The 27,519-nt window shown below is 43.7% G+C and overlaps 1 pseudogene; it reads left to right on the forward strand.

Moving 5' to 3' along the window:
• The first annotated feature begins 399 nt into the window (after positions 1–399).
• LOC123405765 overlaps positions 400–27,519 on the forward strand; it is a 59,133-nt pseudogene continuing 32,013 nt past the window's right edge.

A 27,519-nucleotide genomic window follows, 5' to 3' on the forward strand; every position in this document is an offset into this window, starting at 1 on the left:
CGTGTTTTATCCTCTTGATTTCACATTTTGGAACTGGATATTACCGGCTAGCTAATCGAACGATCGTGCTATAACACTATTTCTTCATGCATATATGATTTAATCGTAACATGGTAACTAACTAACATGTGACATACTAATCTTGAGAATAAAAAACACATGACATGCATGTGAGTGCAATCAAACTACCCAAAATACTTGGAGTGACCTCAAATGGTGCTTAAAGCCCATGCTAGGCTTCCCCTCCTCCGCGTCCTCCTTTTCTGAGCATAAACCAGCACAAGATAGGGCTATAAGTCTTCAAGAAACAACATGATTTTATCACCTAATCTTAGGCACCTAAGACACCTCTCTCATTTCATCATGAAGAACTTTCTCACCGTAATCATGGTGCCACTCATGGCCAGAGACATACTCAAAGCTACACAAATGTTCGTCCCTAATAAGATTCTTGCCTCGCTCCATACCCTCCGACTAGTACACCTCTTCATGGCAACACTCTTATCATTTATCACATTCTTGACTTACCTTATCCACCGTCCTCATGTTGTATACCTTGTCGATTATGCTTGCTTCCGGCCTAGCAACTACCGTGTCTCCATGGCCACTTTCCTCGAGCACATCCGATTATTTCCCAACTCTACTAAAAACACTGTCCACTTCATGAAACGAATGCTTGAGAGATCAGGTCTTGGTAACGAGACCTACTACCCCCAAGCGCATGGTATATTCCTCCACACTATCACTAGTGGGGACGGGGCCTTTAGCCCCGTCCCGTAAGGGGCTTTAGTCCCGGTTCACCAACCGGGACTAAAGGGGCGGGACTAAAGGCCTAACCTTTAGTCCCGGCCCTGTTACAAGCCGGGACTAAAGGTGCTCCACGTGGGCGCCTCGTAGCGCCCCAGAGGCAGGACCTTTAGTCCCGGTTCGTTACACGGGCCGGGACTAAAGAGTTTCAGATTTTACTTATTTTTCGTTTTTTTTTAATGAAATTATTTTTGGGTTTTAGGGTTTTAGGGTTTAGGTGTTCGGAAGATTAACGTGATGCCTCGTTTGGTGTTCGGGAATTAGTTTTCATATAATTTAAATAGAAATAATTATGCATATATATATATAAGGTTAACTTATCTTACAAGCGAGCATATATATATACAATTATATGAAGATCTGAATTATCGGGACTAGAGCCCGTCTATTCGATTACATGGACGAACATCAGTAATGGCCCCTAGCTACACTAAATCGTCCTTTGTCATCTATAGCTTCCATCCTCAGAAATCCCGCAAGCTCCATTGCAATAGCAATCGCACGTTGCTCTGGTAGGACCTTCGTCGTCATGGCCGTGTGCTATATAAGAAGAGGAGATGAATATGAATATCAATCATGATAACAAAGAATGACGGGTAAAAATAGAGGTGTGAATGTTCATTGCTTACGTCGAATCTGTGATCCTTGTTCTCAGAGGTAAACGTGCGAATGGTCTCGCAAACATAGTATCCGCATAGATGCGTTCCCCGTGGCTGCTGGTCGCACATTACGAGAATAGAATATATATAATCAGAATAATAATCTAGCATCATAAATGTATTGAAAATAGAAGTATATCATACTACTACTTACCTGAGCCGCTCTAAAGGTCAGCTTCTCAGGAAAGTTACCGGGAGTCACGCACTTGAACCGCTTCCAAACCCTGCCCGACAAGGATAATGATTTGCTAAGTTTTTCATTAATTGATATATCAGAAAATCATCGAAAGAGACCGATCGAGCGCAAGAATGATTTAAATTACCCTTGGAGCATGTCCTGCAGGCTTTGGAACTGTTCCAAGGGTCTCGATAATGGGTCGAAGGCATCAACTCTTCCCTTATCAATTTGAATGTGCAACAGAATCCAATGGAAGCTGCACATGTATATATATATATGTGTGTGTGTGTGTGTCAGTAACTTATCAGTTACACTTATAAGTGAATGGACACAACAGAGTAAAGACCCTCACCTGAAGTTGTATGGAAACAGTATGTGGTCACAGAAATTTTGATCTGTTAGAAACCTTAGAAGGTTTTCCTCCGTCTCCTTGGGATAATCAGTTAGCGTCGTTATATGTATTTTATCTGGGTCAATAAACCCAATATTTAGGTTGTTCTTACTTTTACAATCCAGAATCTTCATTCTGCATAATAGAGTACAAGTTATATATAGACAATGAATTGAAATAACTAAACAAGTTATATGTAGACAACGAATTGAAAAACTTACAGACAATAGCAACTCATAAGCGATTTGTCGAGGGTGTCGCCATTGTACATCTTGAGGAGTTCATCAAAGTCGATATAGATTTCTTCGGGGCGGCCGTAGTACTCCCGTGGGACACTCACCACGATCATCGTTCTCCCATTCTTTGATTCACTTAAGTACCATTGATGCAAGTAACGCATATTTGTTGGGAGATCATCTTGCTGACCAAAGGCTCTCCCATGATAAACTGTGGCTTAGGGGCTACCACAGCCTTAGGTAACCTGTCGTCTTGGGAAGCCAGAACATCTTCAACCGAGACACCCCATTCAGCCGCCCACTTCTTTGCTAATTCAAAATCCTGCCCCTGCACCAGAGGGGGAACATTCTCGGTTAACACCTTGAGGGGTGGGATCGACTGTTTGGCCTGTTGTCCAAGCTGAGGAACGTCTGATTTTTTCTTGCATGTAGTTGAACTTGATTTGCTCCCACTTGCACTTGCACGTGATCTGCTCTTTTTCACTTCCTTCTGCAATGTGCGTGTATAGTCATCAGGCTTATGGTGTAAGTCATACTGTGATGGAAGGGTCGTGAAGTATTTTGCAAATGTTATTTGCTTCTCGGTGTATTCCGGGCGGGGCTCGGGTTCCTTCTTTTTCATCTGCGCATCATGATGTTTATTTGCTATGCTGGCGTTTTCCTCGGGGGTACGATCATAAGGTCTGATAGGAAGATTAGCATGACGTACCTTTGGGAGGGGCGACCGTTTGCGCTTTGGGGGGCTCCGTGGCTTAGGAATCGTCGGCGGAGCGTTCTTGGTCGCACGCTCCCGCTTAGTATCCGGAGCGGGCGGCGGCAGAGACGGACGACCCAAGTCCGGCGGCGGTGATCGAGATGGACTCGTGTTGTGCTGGCCGGCATCATGTGGAGGGCTTGGAGGTGATCTTCTCTTTTTCACTTCCTTCTGCAATGTGCGTGTATAGTCATCAGGCTTATGGTGTAAGTCATACTGTGATGGAAGGGTCGTGAAGTATTTTGCAAATGCTATTTGCTTCTCGGTGTATTCCGGGCGGGGCTCGGGTTCCTTCTTTTTCATCTGCTCATCATGATGTTCCTTTGCTATCCTGGCGTTTTCCTCGGGGGTACGATCATAAGGTCTGATAGGAAGATTAGCATGACGTACCTTAGGAGGGGCGACCGTTTGCGCTTTGGGGGGCTCCGTGGCTTAGGAATCGTCGGCGGAGCATTCTTGGTGGCACGCTCCCGCTTAGTATCCGGAGCGGGCGGCGGCGGAGACGGACGACCCAAGTCCGGCGGCGGTGATCGAGATGGACTCGTGTTGTGCTGGCCGACGTCATGTGGAGGGCTTGGAGGTAATGGAGGTGTAGGTGACCTGCGACGACTCGGAGGCGGTGTTGTCCTTGGGGCCGAGCCTGGAAGCTTGATGTAGTTCTTGTCCCATAGGATGACTGCACCCAGTACTTCTCCGAGTGTCCTCTCATCTTCGGGTCCAGCTATGTCGAGCTCCATATCATGAAACCCCGTCAGGATTTCATCCACCCCGACTTTAGCAATGCCAGCTGGAAGCTCACGACCACGCCAGCGTGCATCAGGGCCAGAAGGTAAAGCTTGTCCGACGGCCACCTTCATGGATATGTTCTTGAATTTCTGATGGAGTTCGCATGATGTTGACTCCTTGATTCCATCCACGGGGTAGCCGGGACCGCCCTCTATCATTCTTCGTGCATCGTCGGGCAGGGCCTCAGATTCAGCCATGCTGCTTTTCCGCTTAGATGGGGCGCCGGTAATATCAAGTGCAGGATCTTCCTGGCGCACTACTCCTCTAAGCTCATCAATCTGCTTCTGTTGCTCGTTAATCCTGGCAAGCAACTGGTTGAACTTGTCATTCTCCTCATCCTGCTCCCGCTTCTTTGCTCTCTCTCGGCTTCTGTAAGTGTCTTGGTCTCTGGCAAACCCAAGCCACCACGGGTAATAAGGACCGAAGCCTCGCGTTTGTCCTCCATGTTCGTCATTGCCGAGGACCAGTGTGAGCAAATCTTTCTCTCTATCTGCAGTGAACTTTCTTTTTCCCTCCTTAATTTCTTTCACTATCCTTTTCCAATTCTCCCTGGGTATCCTAAGACCGTCACTGCAGATGAGGTCCCCTGTTTTTTCGTCGTACGACCCATCATGCGCAAGGAACCAATTTCTTGCTCTCAATTCCCACTCATCACGGAGTGGTTCACGTACGATGCCTTTATCTAGCAGATCTTGCTCTTTCTTATCCCACTTTGGGATGGCAGTCTCATAGCCCCCTGGCCCCAGCTTGTGGTGATATTTCTTCTTGTCCGCATTTATCTTGTTCTTTTCTGATAATGCCTGGGCATCTTCTGACTCCTTGTACTCTTGAAATGCCTTCCAGTGATTCGCCTGCTTGGCTATATACCCCTCGAATACTGGCACTTTCTTTGTCTTCAGATAGTTTTTCCATAGCTTTTTCTTCCAGCTACGGAACAGTTCGACCATCTTCTTTAGAGTCCACTGCTTGACTTTGGCCCTCAGTTTGTCTGCGGCGTCTTCATTCTCACATTCTGGCAGGTTGAAATGTGACATGAGATCATTCCAAAGATTATCTTTGTACCTTTCGGCGACATAGTCACTATCGGCTGCCCCTTTGCGCTTGTTCCACTCCCGAACGCTGATCGGGACGTGATCCCTGACGAGAACTCCGCATTGCTTCTTGAATGTGTCAGCAGCATTCTTAGGAAGCTTGGGTTCGCCCGTAGGCAATATCACCTCAAAGGTGTAATGCGTCCGTGCATCCAACTTTCTAGTCGGGCCTTGTTTCGTAGCTTTGCTCGATGTGGAGGCCTAAGAGGGAGAAACATTCGTCAAATGAATATATATGTATACAATATAGAGCTATCTCCAATATTTTTCACATATTACAAGTGATTGTCGAACTTCATATGTATACCTCGCCGGACTTTATTATTTCTTCAACGGCTTCTCCACCGGATTCTCCATCAGTGGAGCTATCACCTTCTCCATCATTGGACCTATCTCCTGCCCCATCGGCTTCATCTTCGTGTCGCTCGACCTCCATTCCATATCCGGAGGCGTTTAGATATGACAACGGAGATACAGCTGGTTCAACGTCGGGGCCGTCTTTGATTATATCTTCGAGAAGTTCTTCCTCTTCGAGGTTCCTGATATGTGGATCCATAGTTCTGCAAAAAACGGACATTTGATTAACTAATAAACTAACAAACTATATAAGAGGGGTTGGAAACTTCGAAGTGTCGTTTTATATAGGAGGACCTTTAGTCCCGGGTCTTGGCTAGAACCTAAACTCTAAAATACCAGCCGGGCGGAGCCCAGTCCTGGACACTTAAGCATATACAATAGCAAAATTAAACTAGTTCTATTAATTTTCTTGCTAAAAATAAACTATTAACACTTAAGCATATACAATAGAAAAATTAAACTATTAACACTTAAGCATATATAATAGCAAAATTAAGCAATAATCTAAGAAACACTAACACTTAAGCATATAAATTATACAATAGAAAAATTAAATGACAAAAAATATATTTCTTCTTCTTGTAACCCTAAACTAATTTTTCCTCTTCTTCTATTTCTCCTCTTCTTCTACTTCTTCTTCTACTTCTAGTTCTCCTCTTCTTCTACTACTTATCCTCTTCTCTTCTTCTACTTCTCCTCTTCTTCTATTTTTCCTCTTCTTCTCCTCTCCTCCTCTTCTTATTCTCCTTTTTCTTCTTTTCTTCTCCTCCTCTTCTTATTTTCGTTTTTCCTAATTCTACATATTACTAACCCTAATAATATAGCACAAACCTAATAACAATAGGAATTAAATGACAAAAAAATCTTTTTCTTCTTTTCTTCCCTTTTTCTTCCTTTCTTCTCCTTCTTCTTCCTTTCTTCCCTTTTTCTTCTTTTCTTCTCCTTTTTCTTCTTTTCTTCTCCTTTTTCTTCTTTTCTTCTCCTTCCCTTTTTCTTCCTTTCTTCTCCTTTTTCTTCCTTTCTTCTCCTTTTTCTTCTTTTCTTCTCCTTTTTCTTCCTTTCTCCTCCTCTTCTAATTTTTTCTCTTCTTCTACTTCTCCTCTTCTTCTATTTTTCCTCTTCTTCTCCTCTCCTCGTCTTCTTATTCTTCTTTTTCTTCTTTTCTTCTCCTCCTCTTCTTATTTTCCTTTTTCCTAATTCTACATATTACTAACCCTAATAATCTAGCACAAACCTAATAACAATAGGAATTAAATGACAAAAAAAATAATTTTCTTCTTTTCTTCCCTTTTTCTTCCTTTCTTCTCCTTTTTCTTCCTGTCTTCCCTTTTTCTTCCTTTCTTCCCTTTTTCTTCTTTTCTTCTCCTTTTTCTTCGTTTCTTATCCTTTTTCTTCTTTTCTTCTCCTTCCCTTTTTCTTCCTTTCTTCTCCTTTTTCTTCCTTTCTTCTCCTTTTTCTTACTTTCTTCTCCTTTTTCTCGTTTTCTTCTCCTTTTTCTTCTTTTCTTCTACCGACCGGAGTGTTGGGGAGGAGGGGGCGGGGGGCTTACCGGCCGGAGGTGTCGACGGCGCGCGGCGAGGAGGAGGGCGGCGCGCGGCGAGGAGGGCGGCGCGCGGCGAGGAGGACGACAGCGGCGAGCAGGACGACGACGACGACGGCGAGGAGGACGGCAGGCGGCGGCGAGCAGGACGGCGGGTAGCCTGACGGCGCCGTCCAGGTCGTCGCTGTGCCGCGCCGGGCAGGAGAACGAGAGGAAGAAGAAGAGAAATGGACGATTTGGGTTCGAAATTTTCTAACTCCCGCTTATACATGTGGATCTTTAGTCCCGGTTCGGGGCTCGATCCGGGACTAAAGACCCCTTTAGTCCCGGGTGGTGCCACGACCCGGGACTAAAGGCCCTTTTTCGGCAGACCAAAAGGCGGGAAGCAGGGGCCTTTAGTCCCGGGTGGAGCCACGACCCGGGACTAAAGGCCCTTTTTCGGCAGACCAAAAGGCGGGAAGCAGGGGCCTTTAGTCCCGGGGCGTGGCAAGAACTGGGACTAAAGTGTTGCCTGTATAAACCCTCGCCCCTGCCCACCATATCCCGTGTTTTTTGGTTGTTGAAGTTGTCCATGCCATGCTCTTGCCACTCTAGTTCATGCACATGACGTGTTCGATGAAATGCCCGAGCCACTCTACTTAAGCTTTCTCCTCTCCAAGCACCATTTTCCTTAATATTTGTCTAGGTTTGGCCGTGCACCAACTGCACAAGTGTTTTAAAAGGTTAGCTACTTCATCCTTTCATTTGTCACTGCTAGTGTAGCTCATTTCAAATGCTCAAATTAACTTCTTAGAGTCTGCACATGCGTAGGGTGTCGTCCCGTGCCCGTCCTCACCATTGTCGATCGCCCCGTGCCGATCTCGTCGCGAGCACCACCGTGGTGAGCCTCTTGTTCTTATCTTCTTTTTAAAAGAAAAAAATCTTACTTGTATGATGTAGATACATACTTGTATAAATTACTAACTTTCATTATTTTTTGTTATTATATAGTGTGATGGTTTTGGTATGCGCCTCCGTCGGCCCTCGTCCTGTCTATGATTCGGATGTGGTATATATTATCTTTTATAACTATTTGTTTTATTTAGTGTTTATGCCAATTATGACGACCAACATGACATATATTTTTTTAATCTAGGAGGTATGTGAACCGGAAATTCCAACCCACATAAAAATTCTTGTCGAGAAGTTAAATTTGGTTGAAAAAGAAAACAAATACTTGAAGAAAAAATTGAAAATAATTGAGGATAAGAATATGGAACTGGAGTTGCATGTCGCCGATGTCATCGATGATCGCAAGATGAAGATCGATGCGATGCGGTTTAAGATGGATGCAATGCGCTTGAAGATGGATGAAATGCGCTTGAAGATTAAGAATATTAGAAAATATGCCATTGATAAAGAGGCTTGGTATCATTATGCTGTTGGGTCAAATGTTACCTTAGTTGCGCTTTTGATCGCGTTTGTTGTTGCATTTAAATGTTTTACATAGTTGTATGTTGTTTTATGAGAGAACTTTATGTATTTATTTTTTGCAATAATAACATTTGATCAATACTGTTCTTTGACTTTATTGTGATGATAAACTTGTATTAATTTGGTCATATGTTCTGCAATGTTTTTTTGATATATTTAATTTCATAATAGAGATGAATCGCCAATTTGACCCTGAAATTGAAAAGCACTACAAATGAACTCTGAAAATGTTGAAAGTTAGCATGCTATCATCATTTCACCCACATAGCATGTGTTAAAAAGTTGAGAGGGCTACGACAAAAACTGGATGCACTTCGTATACAAAACGGACAATCTCTCTCGAAGTATCAGGGTTTCGAAAGAGAACTCATCTCTTACATGGATACTATGTAAATGAAAAGTGTTTGAAATTTAGTACATTCCATACATGCATTACATAAAAGGTTTAATACATTATTACATTATTGCACCAATATTCCTATCTATTATTTCTGTTTTCTTCTGGGTCGTAGCCATGGAGAATCTTCATCATTCAGTAGGATGCTTGGGTCAGTTTTCAGATTGAAGGGCGGAATTTCATGAAACTTATTATAATCTTCTGACATTTGTGTCTTGTCATCTACTCCCACGATGTTTCTTTTCCTTGAAAGAACTATGTGGCGTTTTGGCTCATCGGACGATATCTTCTTTTGCTGATTTCTTTTTCTCGTTTTTGTAGACATGTCCTTCACATAGAAAACCTGAGCGACATCATTGGCTAGGACAAATGGTTCGTCCGTGTACGCAAGATTGTTGAGATCCACTGTTGTCATGCCGTACTTTTGGTCTACAACTACCCCGCCTCCTGTCAGCTTCACCCATTTGCACCGAAACAAAGGGATCTTAAAAGTAGGTCCATAGTCAAGTTCCCATGTCTCCTCTATGTACCCGTAATATGTTTCCAAACAGTGCCCATTCTCGTCTGTTGCATCAAAGCGGACACCACTATTTTGGTTGGTGCTCTTTTTATCTTGGGCAACCGTGTAAAATGTATTCCCATTTATCTCATACCCTTGGAAAGTACATATAGTCGAAGATGGTGGCCTGGCCAAATAGTACAGCTCATCTCCAACGGTGTCGTCATTCATGAGATGTGTCTGCAACCAACTGCCGAAAGTCTTCTCGTGTTCCCCTTTAATCCAAGAGTCAGCCTTCCCCGAGTTTTCGGAGCGAAGAATATTCTTGTGTCTCACGATATACGGAGCCACCATGGTAGAATTGTGTAGAACTGTGTAGTGTGCTTGAGAGAAAGAATGCCCGTCCATACATACTTTTGCTTTCCTTCCTAGTGTGCCTTTTCCTGTCAGCCTACCCTCATACCGAGATTCAGGAACACCAATCGGCTTAAGGTCAGGAAGAAAGTCCACACAAAACTTAATGACCTCCTCTGTTCCATAGCCCTTGGAGATGCTTCCTTCTGGCCTAGCACGGTTACGAACATATTTCTTTAAGACTCTCATGAACCTCTCGAAGGGGAACATATTGTGTAGAAACACAGGACCGAGAATTCTAATCTCTTCGACTAGGTGAACTAGGAGGTGTGTCATTATATTGAAGAAGGATGGCGGGAACAACAACTCAAAGCTGACCAGACATTGGACCACATCAATCTGTAACCCTGATAGACTTTCTCGATCGATTACCTTCTGAGAAATTGCATTGAGGAATGCACATACCTTCACAATTGCCAGGCGAACATTTTCTGGTAGAATTCCCCTCAATGCAACCGGAAGCAATTGCGTCATAAGCACGTGGCAGTCATGAGACTTTAGGTTTTGGAATTTTTTGTCTTTCATATTTACGATTCCCTTTATATTCGACGAGAAGCCAGTCGGGACCTTGATACTGAAAAGGACTTCAAAGAAGATTTCCTTCTCTTCCTTAGTAAGAGCGTAGCTGGCACGCCCTTGAAACTGCCCTGGATGCATGCCATCTCTTCCTTTATGACGTTCCTGGTCCTCCCGTGCTTCCGGTGTAACTTTTGACTTCCCATACAAGCCCAGGAAGCCTAGAATATTCACGCAGAGATTCTTCGTCAGGTGCATCACATCGATTGCCGAGCGGACCTCATGGACTTCCCAGTAGGGTAGCTCCAAAAATATAGATTTCTTCTTCCACATGGGTACGCGCTTATTAGGGCCGTTAGGAACAGGTTGGCTACCAGGACCCTTTCCAAAGATTACTTTTAAATCTTTGACCATATGAAATACTTCAGCAAGTACGGATGACAGGCTTCCCCCGGGGTTCTGCCTTGCCATTGAAATGCTTGCCTTTTTTCTTTAAGGGATGCTTGGGCGGAAGAAAACGACGATTGTACGGGTACACATTCTTCCTACATTTGTCCAGATATATACTTTCTGTCTGATCCGAACAGTGCATGCATGCATTGTATCCCTTGTTTGACTGTCCTGAAATGTTACTAAGAGCAGGCCAATCATTGATGGTTACGAAAAGAAACGCTCGAAGGTCAAATTCCTCTTGTTTGTGCTCGTCCCACACACGTACACCTGGTTCGGCCCACAGCTGTAAAAGTTCATCAACTAATGGCCTTAGGTACACATCAATATCGTTGCCGGGTTTCTTTGGACCTTGGATAAACACTGGCATCATAATGAACTTCCGCTTCATGCACAACCAAGGAGGAAGGTTGTAGACACTTAGAGTAACGGGCCAGGTGCTGTGACTGCAACTCTGCTCCCCAAAAGGATTCATGTCATCTGTACTCAGACCTAACCATAAGTTCCTTGCGTCAGCTGCAAATCTCGGGAACTCTCTCTCGATTTTTCCCCACTTCCGACCATCAACGGTGTGCCTCAACTTATCGTCTTTCATACGATCTTCCATGTGCCATCGCAACAACTTCGCATGATCTTTATTTCTGAACAGACGTTTCAACCGTGATATTATAGGAGCATACCACATCACCTTGGCAGGAAACCTCTTCCTGGGTGGCTCGCCCTCAATATCACCAGGGGGTCATGTTTTCTGATCTTATACCGCAATGCAGTGCATACCGGACATTTATCCGTATTCTCGTACTTCTCACCGCGGTAGAGGATGCAGTCATTAGGGCATGCATGTATCTTCTGCACGTCTAATCCTAGAGGGCAGACAAGCTTCTTTGCTTCGTACGTGCTGGCGGGCAATTGTTGGAAATATGCCCTAGAGGCAATAATAAATTAGTTATTATTATATTTCTTTGTTCATGATAATCGTTTATTATCCATGCTATAGTTGTATTGATTGGAAACACAATACTTGTGTGGATACATAGACAAAACACTGTCCCTAGTAAGCCTCTAGTTGACTGGCTCGTTGATCAAAGATGGTCAAGGTTTCCTGGCCATAGGCAAGTGTTGTCACTTGATAACGGGATCACATCATTAGGAGAATCATGTGATGGACTAGACCCAAACTAATAGACGTAGCATGTTGATCGTGTCATCTTGTTGCTAATGTTTTCTGCGTGTCAAGTATTTATTCCTATGACCATGAGATCATATAACTCACTGACACCGGAGGAATGCTTTGTGTGTATCAAACGTCGCAACGTAACTGGGTGACTATAAAGATGCTCTACAGGTATCTCCGAAGGTGTTAGTTGAGTTAGTATGGATCAAGACTGGGATTTGTCACTCCGTGTGACGGAGAGGTATCTCGGGGCCCACTCGGTAATACAACATCACACACAAGCCTTGCAAGCAATGTGACTTAGTGTAAGTTGCGGGATCTTGTATTACGGAACGAGTAAAGAGACTTGCCGATAAACGAGATTGAAATAGGTATGCGGATACTGACGATCGAACCTCGGGCAAGTAACATACCGAAGGACAAAGGGAATGACGTACGGGATTATATGAATCCTTGGCACTGAGGTTCAAACGATAAGATCTTCGTAGAATATGTAGGATCCAATATGGGCATCCAGGTCCCGCTATTGGATATTGACCGAGGAGTCTCTCGGGTCATGTCTACATAGTTCTCGAACCCGCAGGGTCTGCACACTTAAGGTTCGACGTTGTTTTATGCGTATTTGAGTTATATGGTTGGTTACCGAATGTTGTTCGGAGTCCCGGATGAGATCACGGACGTCACGAGGGTTTCCGGAATGGTCCGGAAACGAAGATTGATATATAGGATGACCTCATTTGGTTACCGGAAGGTTTTCGTGCATTACCGGAAAAGTTTCGGGCTCATCGGTAGTGTACCGGGAGTGCCGGGAGGGGTGCCGGGGACCATCGGGAGGGGTGTCACGCCCCAAGGGGTCTCATGGGCTATGGGAAGAGATAAACCAGCCCCTAGTGGGCTGGAATAAGTTCCCACTTAGGCCCATAAGGTTTGAGAAGGAAAAAACACAAGGTGGAAAGAGTTTCCAAGTGGGAAGGTGGAATCCTACTCCAAGTAGGATTGGAGTAGGACTCCTCCACCTCCAATTTCGGCCAAACCTTTAGGTTTTGAGGCTGCCTCCTCCCCTCCCTCCCACCTATATATATGGAGGTTTTAGGGCTGATTTGAGACGACTTTTCCACGGCAGCCCGACCACATACCTCCACGGTTTTTCCTCTAGATCGCGTTTCTGCGGAGCTCGGGCAGAGCCCTGCTGAGACAAGGTCATCACCAACCTCCGGAGCGCCGTCACGCTGCCGGAGAACTCTTCTACCTCTCCGTCTCTCTTGCTGGATCAAGAAGGCCGAGATCATCGTCGAGCTGTACGTGTGCTGAACGCGGAGGTGCCGTCCGTTCGGTACTAGATCGTGGGACTGATCGCGGGATTGTTCGCGGGGCGGATCGAGGGACGTGAGGACGTTCCACTACATCAACCGCGTTCTCTAACGCTTCTGCTGTACGGTCTACGAGGGTACGTAGATCACTCATCCCCTCTCGTAGATGGACATCACCATGATAGGTCTTCGTGCGCGTAGGAAATTTTTGTTTCCCATGCGACGTTCCCCAACAGTGGCATCATGAGCTAGGTTCATGCGTAGATGTCTTCTCGAGTAAAACACAAAAGTTTTTGTGGGCGGTGATGTGCGTTTTGCTGCCCTCCTTAGTCTTTTCTTGATTCCGCGGTATTGTTGGATTGAAGCGGCTTGGACCGACATTACTCGTACGCTTACGAGAGACTGGTTTCATCGTTACGAGTAACCCCCTTTGCTCAAAGATGACTGGCAAGTGTCGGTTTCTCCAACTTTAGTTGAATCGGATTTGACCGAGGAGGTCCTTGGGTGAGGTTAAATAGCAACTCATATATCTCCGTTGTGGTGTTTGCGTAAGTAAGATGCGATCCTACTAGATACCCATGGTCACCACGTAAAACATGCAACAACAAAATTAGAGGACGTCTAACTTGTTTTTGCAGGGTATGATTGTGATGTGATATGGCCAACGATGTGATGTGATATATTGGATGTATGAGATGATCATGTTGTAATAGAAATATCGACTTGCACGTCGATGGTACGGCAACCGGCAGGAGCCATAGGGTTGTCTTTATAACTAATGTTTGTGCTTGCAGATGCGTTTACTATTTTGCTAGGACGTAGCTTTAGTAGTAATAGCATGAGTAGCACGACAACCCCGATGGCGACACGTTGATGGAGATCATGATGATGGAGATCATGGTGTGGCGCCGGTGACAAGAAGATCGTGCCGGTGCTTTGGTGATGGAGATCAAGAAGCACGTGATGATGGCCATATCATGTCACTTATGAATTGCATGTGATGTTAATCCTTTTATGCACCTTATTTTGCTTAGAACGACGGTAGCATTATGAGGTGATCTCTCACTAAAATTTCAAGACGAAATTGTGTTCTCCCCGACTGTGCACCGTTGCTACAGTTCGTCGTTTCGAGACACCATGTGATGATCGGGTGTGATAGACTCAACGTTCACATACAACGGGTGCAAAACAGTTGCGCACGCGGAACACTCGGGTTAAGCTTGACGAGCCTAGCATGTGCAGACATGGCCTCGGAACACATGAGACCGAAAGGTCGAGCATGAATCGTATAGTTGATATGATTAGCATAGGGATGCTTACCACTGAAACTATTCTCGACTCACGTGATGATCGGACTTGAGATAGTGGATTTGGATCATGTACCACTCAAATGACTAGAGAGATGTACTTTTTGAGTGGGAGTTCTTAAGTAATATGATTAATTGAACTAATTGTCATGAACATAGTCTAATGGTCTTTGCGAATTACGATGTAGCTTGCGCTATAGCTCTACTGTTTTTATATGTTCCTAGAGAAAATTTAGTTGAAAGTTGATAGTAGCAAACTTTGCAGACTGAGTCTGTAAAACCGAGGATTGTCCTCATTACTGCGCAGAAGGCTTATGTCCTTAATGCAACACTCGGTGTGCTGCACCTCGAGCGTCGTCTGTGGATGCTGTGAACATCCGACATACACGTTTCTGATGACTACACGATAGTTCAGTGCAAAATACTTAAATGGCTTAGAAGCAAGGCGCCGAAAACGTTTTAAAACGTCACGGAACATAAGTATTGTTCTAAAGAGATGAAATTGTGATTTCATGCTTGTGCCCTTGTTAAGAGGTACGAGACCTCCAACAAGATTCTTTGTCCACAAAGTAAAGGAGAAAAGCTCAATCGTTGAGCATGTGCTCAGATTGTCTGAGTACGACAATCACTTGAATCAAGTGGGAGTTAATCTTCCAGATGAAATAGTGATGGTTCTCCAAAGTCACTGCCACCAAGCTGTGAGAGCTTCGTGATGAACTATAACATATCAAGGATAGATACAATGATCCTTGAGCGATTCACGATGTTTGACACTGCGAAAGTAGAAATCAAGAAGGAGCGTCAATAGTTGATGGTTTGTAAAACCACTAAGTTTCAAGAAAGGCAAGGGCTAGAAGGGATACTTCGTGAAACGGCAAAACAGTTGCTGCACTAATGAAGAGACCCAAGATTAAACCCAAATCCGAGACTAAGTGCTTCTGTAATGAGGGGAACAGTCACTGAGGCGGAGCAACTCTAGATACTTGGTAGATAAGAAGGCTGGCAAAAGTCGAAAGAAGTGTATTTTATATACATGATGTTGATGTGTACTTTACTAGTACTCCTAGTAGCATGAGGGTATTGGATACCGGTTTGGTTGCTAAGTGATTAGTAACACGAAATGAAAGCTACGGCATAAACGGAGACTAGCTAAAGGCGAGGTGACGATACGTGTTGGAAGTGTTTCCAAGGTTGATATGATCAAACGTCGCACGCTCCCTCTACCATCGGGATTGGTATTAAACCTAAATAATTGTTATTTGGTGCTTGCGTTAAGCATGAACATGATTGGATCGTGTTTATTGCAATACGATTATTCATTTAAAGAGAATAATGGTTACTCTGTTTTCTTGAATAATCACCTTCAATGGTTTATTGAATCTCGATCGTAGTGTTACACATGTTCATGATATTGGTGCCAAAAGATACGAGTTGATGATGATAGTACCACTTACTTGTGGCATTGCCGCTTGAGTCATGTTAGTATAAATTGCATGGAGAGGCTCCATGCTGATGGATCTTTGTACTCACCTGATTTCGAATCACTAGTGACATGCAAATCATACCACATGAGCAAGGCCTTGTTTTCATTGAGATGAAATAAGAAAGTAACTTGTTGGAAGTGATACATTTTGATGTATGCAGTCCAATGGGTGCTGAGGCACGCAGTGGATATCATTATGTTCTTACTTCACTGACGATTTGAGTAGATACTAGAGTATTTACTTAATGAATCACAAGTCTGAAATATTGAAAAGTTCAATTCTGTTTCGGAGTGAAGTTCGTCGTAACAAGAGGATAAACTGTCTACGATATGATCATAGAAATGAATATCTGAGTTACGAGTTTTTGTACGCAGTTAAGACAATGTGGAAATTGTTTCGCAGTTCATGCCACCTGGAACATCATAGTGTGATGATGTCTCTGAACGTCATAGCCACGCACTATTTGGTATGGTGCATACTATGATGTCTCTTATCGAATTACCACTATCGTTTGTGGGTTATGCATTAGAGACAACCGCACTCACTTTAAATAGGGCACCGCGTATTTCCGTTGAGATGACACAGTATAGACTGAGGTTTAGAGAAATCTAAACTGTCGTTTCTTGAAAGTTTGGGGCTTCGACACTTATGTGAAAAATTTCAGTCTGATAAGCTCGAACCCAAAGCGGATAAATGCATCTTCATAGGATGTCCAAAACAGTTGGGTACATCTCCTATCTCAGATCCGAAAGCAAAGTGTTTGTTTCTAGAAACGGATCCTTTCTCGAGGAAAGGTTTCTCTCGAAAGAATTGAGTGGGAGAGTGGTAGAACTTGATGAGGTTATTGAACCATAACTTCAACCAGTGTGTAGCAGGGCGCAGGAAGTTGTTCCTGTGGCACCTACACCAATTGAAGTGGAAGCTAATGATGGTGATCATCAAGCATCGGATCAAGTTACTACAAGCCTCGTAGGTTGACAAGGTCGCGTACTACTGCAGAGTGGTACGGTAACCATGTCTTGGAGGTCATGTTGTTGAGCAACAGTGAACCTACGAGTTATGGAGAAAGCGATGGTGGGCCCAGATTCCGACAAATGGCTGGAAGCCATGAAATCCGAGAGAGGATCCATGTATGAAAACAAAGTGTAGACTTTGGAAGAACTACTTGATGGTCAGAGGACTATTGAGTAAAGATGGGTCTTTAAAAGAAAGACAGACGATGATGGTGATAAATCACTATTAAGAAAAGCTCGACTTGTCGCAAAGATGTTTCCGACAAGATCAAACTGTTAACTATGATGAGTCTTTCTCACTCGTAGCGATGCTAAAGGTCTGTTAGAATTTTGATTAGTTGTTGATGCATTATTTATGAAATATTGCACATAGGATGTCAAAACATTGTTTTCTCAACGGTTTCTTTGAGCAAACATTGTATGTGATACAACCAGAAGGTTTTGTCGATCCTAAAGATACTAGCAAGTATGCAAGCTCCAGTGATCCTTCAATGGACTGGTGCAAGCATCTCGGAGTTGGAATATACACTTTGATGAGATGATCAAAGATTTTGGGTTTGTACAAGGTTTATGAGAAACTTGTATTTCCAAAGAAGTGAGTGGGAGCACTATAGAATTTCTGATAAGTATATGTGGTTGACATATTGTGGATCAGAAGTAATGTAGAATTTCTGTAAAGCATACAAGGTTGTTTGAAAGGAGTTTTCAAAGGAATACCTGGATTGAGCTACTTGAACGTTGAGCATCAAAGATCTATGGAGATAGATCAAAATCGCTTAATAGAAGTTTCAACAAGATGCATGCCTTGACAAGTTTTTGAAAGAGTTCAAAAATAGATCAGCAAAGAAGGAGTTCTTGGTTGCGTTGTGAGGTGTGAATTTGAGTAAGACTCAAAACCCGACCATGGCAGAATAAAGAGAATAGACGAAGGTCGTCTTCTATGCCTTAGCGGTAGAATCTAAAGTATGCCATGCTGTGTACCGCACCTGATGTGTGCCTTGACTCAAAATTTGTTGAGAGGTACAGAGAGTGATCCATGATTGAATCACTAGCAGTGGTCAAAATTTATCCTTAGTAACTAATGGACTAAGGAATTTTTCTCGATTATGGAGGTGCTTAAAGAGTTCGTCGTAAAGGGTTACGTCGATGCAAGCTTTAACACTAATCCGAATAACTATGAGTAGTGAAACGGATTCGTATAGTAGAGTAGATATTTGGAGTATTTCCGAATAGCACATAGTAGCAGCATCTATAAGATGACATAAAGATTTGTAAAGAACACACGGATCTGAAAGTTTCAGAACCGTTGACTAAAACCTCTCTCAAGAGCAAGATGTGATCAGACCCCATAACAATATGGGTGTTGGATTCGTTGGAATCACATGGTGATGTGAACTAGATTATTGACTCTTGTGCAAGTGGGAGACTGTTGGAAATATGCCCTAGAGGCAATAATAAATTAGTTATTATTATATTTCTTTGTTCATGATAATCGTTTATTATCCATGCTATAATTGTATTGATTGGAAACACAATACTTGTGTGGATACATAGACAAAACACTGTCCCTAGTAAGCCTCTAGTTGACTGGCTCGTTGATCAAATATTGTCAAGGTTTCCTGGCCATAGGGAAGTGTTGTCACTTGATAACGGGATCACATCATTAGGAGAATCATGTGATGGACTAGACCCAAACTAATAGACGTAGCATGTTGATCGTGTCATCTTGTTGCTACTGTTTTCTGCGTGTCAAGTATTTATTCCTATGACCATGAGATCATATAACTCACTGACACCGGAGGAATGCTTTGTGTGTATCAAACGTCGCAACGTAACTGGGTGACTATAAAGATGCTCTACAGGTATCTCCGAAGGTGTTAGTTGAGTTAGTATGGATCAAGACTGGGATTTGTCACTCCGTGTGACGGAGAGGTATCTCGGGGCCCACTCGGTAATACAACATCACACACAAGCCTTGCAAGCAATGTGACTTAGTGTAAGTTGCGGGATCTTGTATTACGGAACGAGTAAAGAGACTTGCCGATAAACGAGATTGAAATAGGTATGCGGATACTGACGATCGAATCTCGGGCAAGTAACATACCGAAGGACAAAGGGAATGACGTACGGGATTATATGAATCCTTGGCACTGAGGTTCAAACGATAAGATCTTCGTAGAATATGTAGGATCCAATATGGGCATCCAGGTCCCGCTATTGGATATTGACCGAGGAGTCTCTCGGGTCATGTCTACATAGTTCTCGAACCCGCAGGGTCTGCACACTTAAGGTTCGACGTTGTTTTATGCGTATTTGAGTTATATGGTTGGTTACCGAATGTTGTTCGGAGTCCCGGATGAGATCACGGACGTCACGAGGGTTTCCGGAATGGTCCGGAAACGAAGATTGATATATAGGATGACCTCATTTGGTTACCGGAAGGTTTTCGTGCATTACCGGAAAAGTTTCGGGCTCATCGGTAGTGTACCGGGAGTGCCGGGAGGGGTGCCGGGGACCATCGGGAGGGGTGTCACGCCCCAAGGGGTCTCATGGGCTATGGGAAGAGATAAACCAGCCCCTAGTGGGCTGGAATAAGTTCCCACTTAGGCCCATAAGGTTTGAGAAGGAAAAAACACAAGGTGGAAAGAGTTTCCAAGTGGGAAGGTGGAATCCTACTCCAAGTAGGATTGGAGTAGGACTCCTCCACCTCCAATTTCGGCCAAACCTTTAGGTTTTGAGGCTGCCTCCTCCCCTCCCTCCCACCTATATATATGGAGGTTTTAGGGCTGATTTAAGACGACTTTTCCACGGCAGCCCGACCACATACCTCCACGGTTTTTCCTCTAGATCGCGTTTCTGCGGAGCTCGGGCAGAGCCCTGCTGAGACAAGGTCATCACCAACCTCCGGAGCGCCGTCACGCTGCCGGAGAACTCTTCTACCTCTCCGTCTCTCTTGCTGGATCAAGAAGGCCGAGATCATCGTCGAGCTGTACGTGTGCTGAACGCGGAGGTGCCGTCCGTTCGGTACTAGATCGTGGGACTGATCGCGGGATTGTTCGCGGGGCGGATCGAGGGACGTGAGGACGTTCCACTACATCAACCGCGTTCTCTAACGCTTCTGCTGTACGGTCTACGAGGGTACGTAGATCACTCATCCCCTCTCGTAGATGGACATCACCATGATAGGTCTTCGTGCGCGTAGGAAATTTTTGTTTCCCATGCGATGTTCCCCAACAGCAATTCATTCTTTCTTGGAAGCATCTTCTTCATCAGTACCAGCAACTTTTCGAATGACGAGTCAGTCACACCGGTCTCTGCCTTCCACTTCAGCAATTCCAGTGTGCTACCCAGCTTCTTCTGGCCATCTTCATAAGTTGGGTACAACAATTTCTTGTGGTCCTGTAACATCTGCTCGAACTGCAACCTCTCCTTTTCTGTGTCGCAACCTCGCCGTGCATCAGAAATGACCCGACCAAGATCATCAGCGGGCTCATCTGGTTCCCATTCTTCATCCTGATCTTCTTCATTGTCTTCCATTGCGGTATCAGCATACTCAGGGAACATAGATCGGTAGTTGTGATCATCGTTCTCTTCTTCTTCATCGTCGTCTTCCATCATAACCCCTCTTTCTCCGTGCTTGGTCCAAACATTATAGCCCGACATAAAACCGGACCAAAGCAGGTGGCTCTGAATGACTCTTGAGGAAGTGTAATCCTTCTCATTCCGACATTCAACACATGGACAAAACATATAGCCACCACCATGCTTGTTCGCATCGGCTGCATCTCAAAAAGAATGCACGCCTTCTCTGTAAGCGGCTGTGCGTCAATCACCGTACATCCATGGATGACTCATCTGTGTTATACGACAGTATATCAAATACAATCAGGATCCTAAAAATTAGTACCACACGGTCTAAACGAGGAAATATAGTTCCTAACCTTTTAGAATAAGTAGAAACAAAGATGAAGAGGTTTAAGCGTGGCTCAGGCATCTCATATCGTAGTTGCGTTCGGTGAACTAAAGCGGCATCGCTCTAACACACATTTCAACAAACACCTCTAGTGCATAAAAAAAAGTGGAGAGCTAGCACCCACCCACAATCCTCCATCCAAGAAAAATGCAAGGAAGAGGGGAGAGGGCGGCTGTGCTATATATAGGCAGAGGACTTTAGTCCCGGTTTGAAACACAAACTGGGACTAAAGGTGGCGCACATGCGGGCTGCCCGCCGCGTAGCCCTTTAGTCCCGGTTTGGGACACGAACCGGGACTAAAGGCTCCTTACGGGCCGGGACTAAAGCCTCGAGGGAGGCATTGAAAATTGGGGCGACGTGGCCGGGCCTTTAGTCCCGGCCCAGAGGCAGGCCGGGACTAAAGGGTCCCGGCCAAAGGCCCGTTTTCCACTAGTGCATTGTCTATGCAAAATTCGTGATGAGGCAGATATGGTCATATTCGCTGTTATTGATGAATTATTAGTGAAGACACGCCTCAACCCAGATGCGATCGACATACTCATCGTTAACTGCAGCCTCTTCAACCAAACTCCATCCCTTGTTGACATGATCATGAGAAAATTCAAGCTTCGGGGTGACATACGGATTGCGCAACTCTCTGGGATGGAGTGCAGCGCAGGGATAATTAGCGTGGGTCTTGCAAGGAACATCTTGCAAACAATGCCTTACGGTGCACATGCACTGGTAGTGTCCACAGAGATCCTAACCGGTCGGTACTGTTGGCACAGGTTCCGTCGACTTGCACACGCACGTAGCAAAGCTAAGCACCCAGGCTAGCAGCTGGATGGATACGTTTAAGAGAAACTCACGAAGAACACACAGGGCCGTCTCCAGAAATTCGGGGCCCCTGTGCGAAATGCAAAATAAGACATAAAAACTTGAATAAATAAATATAATTTTGAAATTAAAAAGCATAACCTCACATAATTATACAAATTTTAATATTTATTATTTTGCACAGTATTTAAAAATATAGGTGAGAACTTGATCAACTAGCCAATTGATAAACTGATGTACATGCACAAACGATGAAAGGAAACAAATTAATATAATTATTCAATCAGCGATTGACAAAAAAAAATTAATATATATTTTTCCAATATAATTACTTAAACTGAGAATTAGATGCGGTTAGAATTAACCTAGATAGAGATGATTACTTGGTGGACTCGTGTTCTCATGGATTAATGGTGACTAGCAAAAGAGCCCGTGCGTTGCAACGGGGAAAAAAGAAAACAATACATAGAAGGTATTAATCAATATTGCACAATAAGCTTTATTGTAGAAAGTAACGTGCAAAATAATAGCATATTTGAAATCTTCACTTTTTTCTGGACGATTTTCATATACAACATGTTAGATTTGGAGTTAGGATTTAAAAGATATAAGTATTTTAAAAGCATTTGAATTTACACAAAAAATGAAGCAAAAGGAAAAAAAACAGGATGGTGGAGGAATTGAACTCAGGTCTCGTCCTATTGCTGGAGCAAGGCATAGATGCATCGGCTAGTGGGCTAGATGCATGACTATGTTTAAATAGAGGTGGCACGTTATATATACCAAATGAAACGGACCGTTTTTTCCTTTTTCACTTAAGAAAGGAGTGTGGGTCGAATACACAAAACGTGAGGGGCTTTTTTACAAAACCGTCATGACGGACGATAGAAGCATTAGCTGTTTTATTATTACTAGCAAAAGGGCCCGTGCGTTGCACTGGGAGAAACAATTATAATCTCCAATGGTGGTGGACATATTATGTCTTTAAAATTTTAGCACATTTCTAGAAATGCATGAACATTTTTTGAATTAGTAAACATCTTTTTCAATTTCACTCAAAAAATTATACCTAATTTTTTTCTTCAAAATCATGGTATTTTATTATTTTCACCAACATTGTTCTCAAAATTATGAACATTTTTCTGAATATGCGAATATTTTTACAAAAATCCCGAGCATTTTTTGAATTCACAAACATTTTATGTTTTCTTCAATCTTTTATTTCAAAATTCTAAGTTTTATAAATTACATAAATTTTTCAAAGTTCTAAATTATTTAAATTAAAAAATGGAACAGAAAAATGAAAATAAAAAACGAGACTAAAAACAGAGGTACGAACTGTTTTTAAGATTTTTACACGGACTTTTGTTTAAAATCATTGACTTTTTTATTTTATGGACATTTTCTCAAAATTTAAACATTTTTTGCATATGCAAACATTTTTCAAAACTCCTGAGTAGTTTTTGAATTCTCAAAACTATTATGTTTTTTAAATATTTTATTTCGAAATTCTCAGTTTCTTAAAATTGAAAAAAGTTATTTCAAGTTTTAAATTATTTAAAGTAGAAAAACAAAATGAAACGGAAAAGAAAAATTAAAAACTAAACTAAAAAAACAGACGCCCATGCATGGGCCGGCCCAAACAGGTGTGCTGCATTTTTTCCAATGCCCAGAGCATAATATAGGAGACGCCTACATGGGCCGGCACAGTCCGGTGATTTTTCTGTTTTAAACGTTTTCTGTTACTTATATGTGGCATTGGTGGGTAATTTTAGCCAACTTTAGAGGCAATTTGAATGACATACGGCACAAGCAATATTTGCTTTATTAGTAGGTAAAGATTAGAAAAAGAAAAGATTTGGCTCACACTGATGAGGGATTGTGGGTGCGTTGCGGCTTGCGCCCTTGCATGCTTGGTGGTTGGTGCTGCTGTATCCATAGACCGTGCCGCTTTCGTAACTCAAGCCTGCCACTGATCTATGCTAGGCAATTAACAAGCGACGAGTAGTAGCTGTCTGCAGTGTACATGCGAGATTAGGAGGCAGACGAACAACGTCTCAGAAATACAACGAACGAATTGGACAAGACTATTTATTGTGCACCCGTGCAAAGTGGGCTGCAGTGAACAAAACGAAAACCTAGTTACAAAGATGGACCAAATCAGGGCCCCTCAAAAGTGGGGGCCCTGTGCTGTCACACAGTTCGCACATGGCCTTGGACGGCCCTGAGAACACATGAGGCAACTTGATGGCAATAGGTGCGTGTCGCACATGCGTTTTGTTATTGCTTTGTCTGTTGAAAATATTATTGCTTTGTCTGTTGAAAATATGCCCTAGAGGCAATAATAAATTAGTTATTATTATATTTCTTTGTTCATGATAATCGTTTATTATCCATGCTATAATTGTATTGATTGGAAACACAGTGCATGTGTGGATACATAGACAAAACACTGTCCCTAGTAAGCCTCTAGTTGACTAGCTCGTTGATCAAAGATGGTCAAGGTTTCTTGACCATAGGCAAGTGTTGTCACTTGATAACGGGATCACATCATTAGGAGAATCCTGTGATGGACTACACCCAAACTTATAGACGTAGCATGTTGATCGTGTCATTTTTTTGCTACTGTTTTTTGCGTGTCAAGTATTTGTTCTATGACCATGAGATCATATAACTCACTGACACCGGAGGAATGTTTGTGTGTATCAAACGTTGCAACGTAACTGGTTGCTAATAAAGATGCTCTGCAGGTATCTCCGAAGGTGTTCGTTGAGTTAGTATGGATCGAGACTGGGATTTGTCACTCCGTGTGACGGAGAGGTATCTCGGGGCCCACTCGATAATACAACATCACACACAAGCCTTGCAAGCATTGTGACTTAGTGTAAGTTGCGGGATCTTGTATTACGGAACGAGTAAAGAGACTTTCTGGTAAACGAGATTGAAATAGGTATGCGGATACTGACGATCGAATCTCGAGCAAGTAACATACCGAAGGACAAAGGGAATGACATACGGGATTATATGAATCCTTGGCACTGAGGTTCAAACGATAAGATCTTCGTATAATATGTAGGATCCAATATGGGCATCCAGGTTCCGCTATTGGATATTGACCGAGGAGTCACTCGGATCATGTCTACATAGTACTCGAGCCCGCAGGGTCTGCACACTTAAGGTTCGACGTTGTTTTATGCGTATTTGAGTTATATGGTTGGTTACCGAATGTTGTTCGGAGTCCCGGATGAGATCACGGACGTCACGAGGGTTTCCGGAATGGTCCGAAACGAAGATTGATATATAGGATGACCTCATTTGGTTACCGGAAGATTTTCGTGCATTACCGGAAAAGTTTCGGGCTCATCGGTAGTGTACTGGGAGTGCCGGGAGGGGTGCCGGGGACCATCAGGAGGGGTGTCACGCCCCAAGGGGTCTCATGGGCTATGGGAAGAGATAGACCAGCCCCTAGTAGGCTGGAATAAGTTCCCACTAAGGCCCGTAAGGTTTGAGAAGGAAAAAACACAAGGTGGAAAGAGTTTCCAAGTGGGAAGGTGGAATCCTACTCCAAGTAGGATTGGATTAGGACTCCTCCACCTCCAATTTCGGCCAAACCTTTAGGTTTTGAGGCTGCCTCCTCCCCTCCCTCCCTCCTATATATAGTGGGGTTTTAGGGCTGATTTGAGACAACTTTTGCCACGGCAGCCCGACCACATACATCCACGGTTTTACCTCTAGATCGCGTTTCTGCGGAGCTCGGGCGGAGCCCTGCTGAGATTAGATCACCACCAACCTCCGGAGCGCTGTCACGCTATCGGAGAAATCATCTACCTCTCCGTCTCTCTTGCTGGATCAAGAAGGCCGAGACCATCGTCGAGCTGTACGTGTGCTGAACGCGGAGGTGCCGTCCGTTCGGCACTAGATCGGAGCGGATCGTGGGACGGATCGCGGGACGGTTCGTGGGACGGTTCACGGGGCGGATCGAGGTTCCCCAACAGTGGCATCATGAGCTAGGTTCATGCGTAGATGTCTTCTCGAGTAGAACACAAAAGTTTTTGTGGGCGGTGATGTGCGTTTTGCTACCCTCCTTAGTCTTTTCTTGATTCCGCGATATTGTTGGATCGAAGCGGCTCGGACCGACGTTACTCGTACGCTTATGAGAGACTGGTTTCATCGCTACGAGTAACTCCCTTGCTCAAAGATGACCGGCGAGTGTCGGTTTCTCCAACTTTAGTGGAATCGGATTTGACCGAGGAGGTCCTTAGATGAGGTTAAATAGCAATTCATATATCTCCGTTGTGGTGTTTGCGTAAGTAAGATGCGATCTTACTAGATACCCAGGGTCACCACGTAAAACATGCAACAACAATTAGAGGACGTCTAACTTGTTTTTGCAGGGTATGCTTGTGATGTGATATGGCCAACGATGTGATGTGATATATTGGATGTATGAGATGATCATGTTGTAATAGTTAATATCGACTTGCACGTCGATGGTACGGCAACGGGCAGGAGCCATAGGGTTGTCTTTAAACTAACGTTTGTGCTTGCACATGCGTTTACTATATTGCTAGGACGTAGCTTTAGTAGTAATAGCATGAGTTGCACGACAACCCCGATGGCGACACGTTGATGGAGATCATGATGATGGAGAACATGGTGTGACGCCCGTGACAAGAAGATCGTGTTGGTGCTTTGGTGATGGAGATCAAGAAGCACATGATGATGGCCATATCATGTCACTTATGAATTGCATCTGATGTTAATCCTTTATGCACCTTATCTTGCTTAGAACGACGGTAGCATTATGAGGTGATCTCTCACTAAAATTTCAATACGAAATTGTGTTCTCCCCGACTATGCACCGTTGCGACAGTTCTTCGTTTCGAGACACCACGTTATGATCGGGTGTGATAGACTCAACGTTCACATACAACAGGTGCAAAACAGTTGCACACGCGGAAACCTCGGGTTAAACTTGACGAGCCTAGCATGTGCAGACATGGCCTCGGAACACATGAGACCGGAAGGTCGAGCATGAATCGTATAGTTGATATGATTAGCATAGAGATGCTTACCACTGAAACTATTCTCGACTCACGTGATGATCGGACTTGAGATAGTGGATTTGGATCATGTACCACTCAAATGACTAGAGAGATGTACTTTTTGAGTGGGAGTTCTTAAGTAATATGATTAATTGAACTAATTGTCATGAACATAGTCTAATGGTCTTTGCGAATTACGATGTAGCTTGCGCTATAGCTCTACTGTTTTTTATATGTTCCTAGAGAAAATTTAGTTGAAAGTTGATAGTAGCAAACTTTGCAGACTAAGTCTGTAAAACCGAGGATTGTCCTCGTTGCTGCGCAGAAGGCTTATGTCCTTAATGCACCACTCGGTGTGCTGCACCTCGAGCGTCGTGTGTAGATGTTGTGAACATCCGTCATACACGTTTCTCATGACTACACGATAGTTCAGTACGAAATACTTAATGGCTTAGAAGCAAGGCGCCGAAGACGTTTTGAAACGTCACGGAACATGAGAGATGTTCTAAAGAGATGAAATTGTGATTTCATGCTTGTGCCCTTGTTAAGAGGAATGAGACCTCCAAGAAGATTCTTTGTCCACGAAGTAAAGGAGAAAAGCTCAATCATTGAGCGTGTGCTCAGATTATCTAAGTACGACAATCGCTTGAATCAAGTGGGAGTTGATCTTCCAGATAAGATAGTGATGGTTCTCCAAAGTCACTGCCACCAAGCTGTGAGAGCTTCGTGATGAACTATAACATGTCAAGGATAGATACAATGATCCTTGAGCGATTCGCGATGTTTGACACTGCGAGAGTAGAAATCAAGAAGGAGCATCAATAGTTGATGGTTAGTAAAACCACTAAG

Source organism: Hordeum vulgare, chromosome 6H (assembly GCF_904849725.1).
Source record: "Hordeum vulgare subsp. vulgare chromosome 6H, MorexV3_pseudomolecules_assembly, whole genome shotgun sequence".
Taxonomy (NCBI): domain Eukaryota; kingdom Viridiplantae; phylum Streptophyta; class Magnoliopsida; order Poales; family Poaceae; genus Hordeum; species Hordeum vulgare.